The sequence below is a fragment of the Eurosta solidaginis genome, chromosome 1 (assembly GCF_040869045.1).
Source record: "Eurosta solidaginis isolate ZX-2024a chromosome 1, ASM4086904v1, whole genome shotgun sequence".
Classification (NCBI taxonomy): domain Eukaryota; kingdom Metazoa; phylum Arthropoda; class Insecta; order Diptera; family Tephritidae; genus Eurosta; species Eurosta solidaginis.
In genome coordinates, this window is record NC_090319.1 from 197,159,977 (window position 1) to 197,163,041 (window position 3,065).

The 3,065-nt window shown below is 36.9% G+C and overlaps 1 long non-coding RNA gene across 1 annotated transcript; it reads right to left on the reverse strand.

The window, feature by feature from the left end:
* Positions 1 to 1,952: 1,952 nt before the first annotated feature.
* Positions 1,953 to 2,778, reverse strand: LOC137240451 (uncharacterized). The gene is made up of 3 exons (XR_010949738.1): positions 2,578 to 2,778; positions 2,381 to 2,505; positions 1,953 to 2,308 (listed from the first exon to the last, which is right to left on the reverse strand). It is a non-coding gene; the product is annotated as an uncharacterized lncRNA (long non-coding RNA).
* Between the last annotated feature and the right edge of the window lie 287 nt (positions 2,779 to 3,065).

Below are 3,065 nucleotides of genomic sequence, written 5' to 3' on the forward strand. Positions count from 1 at the left end.
TCTTTTAAAATTATAACTGAAACTTTCTTAAGGAATTGAATATGAAGAAGGAAAATAACATATTTCATAATAAAAAATTTTTAAATTTGCCTTGAAAAAAGAAAATAGAAAATTTCTTCAGTGTTTTCTTGTTATCTGGATACCTCGCTTAAACGTTAAATATTTATATTTCACCTGTATTGGAAAGCATTATTTGGCTATTTTTGTAATTTTGGATTAAGTATATGAGCCGTTTTCTTCATGATTAGCCGTGAGAAAACGGACTTTAATGTTTTCCAATACTAGGCTCTGATGCTACCCAAAGTTAAAAGTTAGTAGCTACCAACCGCTACTTGGTTGCACCCGAGATGAGGTCCGACCAAAGGTCAGCAACCTACTCGCACAGTCCCTGAATGCCAAGGACCACATTAACCCGCCAACTGGGCTCTGGATGCGGCATGCTAAAAGGGTGGGAGGGAGATTACGGCGAGCGAAGCATATGGTGAAAAAATACCTCAAACTACAAATGATATACTTAACCAGCCAGAGTATGTTCCGACTTTTAACTCCCCTGCGCAGTGCACCACCCCTATTTGATCTCCTGCTGGGATCTCGGACAAACTATGAGAACATCGCGTATCACTGAGAGAAATGTTATCGCTTTCGCCATTAGAATTTATCCGCCACGCAACTGCGTGCCGTGCTGAAGTGCCAGCATAAATTCATATATGTATCAGGCGGGAATGTGGGTGATCATCCGGTGGCTCCGAACCGCCATCCGCGGTACTCTCGGTTTGCCCCGTCCAATGATACTCAACCGCAAACCCAAAAATGCCGTCATTTACATGACAATTTATGTGCAAAGAGGGAAAGGCGATGACACTCCTATCTGTGCCTTTTTCCGGTAACTTTACTAATAATTTTCTAGCGATGAGGTGGGGGACAACGCAAGCGGCAAAGCACACAAACACACTCAGGTCAGTTATGCTTATTACTATCACTAATAAAACTAAATCAACTGCCAATATGATTCGCTCTCCGCGGGGGGTTTGGTGGGGGATTTGGTGGGGGTGGGGGTATAGGAAACAAAAGAAAAGAAAATTTAAATGTAAAAATTTTAAAATATATCGCCAATTTTGCGATGATTAAAAATTTTAATGGCTATGCATTATAGCAATTTTACCATTTTTCGAAAATTTTAATGTCGAAAAAGCGGTGTGGTCATCGCTTGATTTCGAGCATTTTTAAATTTAAAATTTTTTTTTTAACTGTGGCAATTGGAAAAAACAACCTAATTCGAGTTAGGATAAAAATGATATTCTGGTTTTATAACACAAATCTGTTACAGATCTCCCTGTGTTACTTACTCACAGCCCTAGCGCTAAATGGCTGTTACAAAATATAGCAAGTTACAATGGTGAATTGTGGCTACATTTTCAGATAAAGGTCTATGTCGAATTAGGTTTTTTTTTTTTTTTTTTCAAATTGCCACATATATATATACATAATCAAGTTATAGTGTTAATAGGCCGACGGACGGACGGACGGACGGACGAACGGACGAACTAATAGTCCGGAATGACGAACGGACTGACGGACGGATGGACAAAAGGACTAACGGACAAAATGACGGAAGAGAGAACGGACGGACGAACGGATGTACTACCAAAGAGTTTTTATTTGTTAAGAGTTGTCATTCGATAATTTGACAAAAACAAAACAACCAATTAAAATGGAATGTTTTTTCAAGGAAGTTTTGGCAAGTTTTGGCAAGTTTTGTTTGACTACCTCCGATATATTTATGCGTTGTAATGACTTATCGTAATTGCGATTTTTGTAAACAGAATTAGTCAATTATTTTAATGCAATCATTAAAATAATGCAATCATTAAAATAAACCCAAGTACATATATGTAATACTCCTATATAGCTACAAAAGGCTAGGTACATTCGCAAACATAAGTGTGCCGATATATTGATGTTTGTTTTTGTATTCAATAATAGAATGTACCTAAATTTAAATTTTTTTTTGTCACACTTGTCACAAACATTATATAGGCTGTCTTGTTTTGATTTCGAATTCAAAACACATTGTGAGTATTTTGTAATAGGAATATAGGAGTATTACATATATGCCCAAACACGACACGAAAATGTATAGAAGGCATTTTTATAAAAATATCTGAAAAAAACCAGCGACTACCTTGAAAGTACTTTGCCAAAGTATGGACTGACGGCTCTTAAGAAATAAAATCTCTTTGGTACAATAGCGATTCCTTTATGCCATACTACCATTACTCCACGGATTGGAACATGTAACGTTGGGTATCTGTAAAGTAAATATACAAAATTACATTAAATATATAAATAGTAAATTTGCATTTTATTTAACTCATATTACCAAGTCTATATCCATCCAAGTCGATATCCATCTCCATTCCTTATTATTGTTGTTGTTGTTGTTGTTGTAGCAGTTATTCTCTCCATTCATCCATGCCATTATCCAATCCATGTAATGTCGGGTATCTGTGAAATATATATAAAAAACTGCATTAAATACATAAATAGTAAATTTACATTTCATTTAAATCAAATTACCCATCGCTTCATATCACGCTAACCCTCAACAGAAGTCGCTTAGGATCTTAGGTTCTTTTATGTTTCTTAGCGTTTAATTTTTCTAATTTGGCCTCTGTTCGTCGTCGTCGTTCTTCAATTTCTTCCGCCCTAGCCATCCATTTGGCATTTTTGTAGAGAAGGACCGTGACCATAAATTCCAACAATTGTAACCGATGGTCTGCGCACTCCCCTGAGAACCAGTCAGGGAACGTTTCATCGGTTTTTCTTTTTATGTAAGCCAGGATCAGTTTTTTTATTTCAAGGGTGTGTGCGCAGATCCGGAACATTTCGAGGTACCATTTCATGTGCGCCGTACTTACTTCGAAGATCTCGTCCGAAGGATTTACAAGTCGTAAGTCTTCGTACGGTTTATAATTTTTGGCTACTATAAGCGCTTCTGATGTATTTTCTGGATCGACAGAAGGCTTGCACATGAGATTTGCACATTTTTCACATTTAACCTTCCC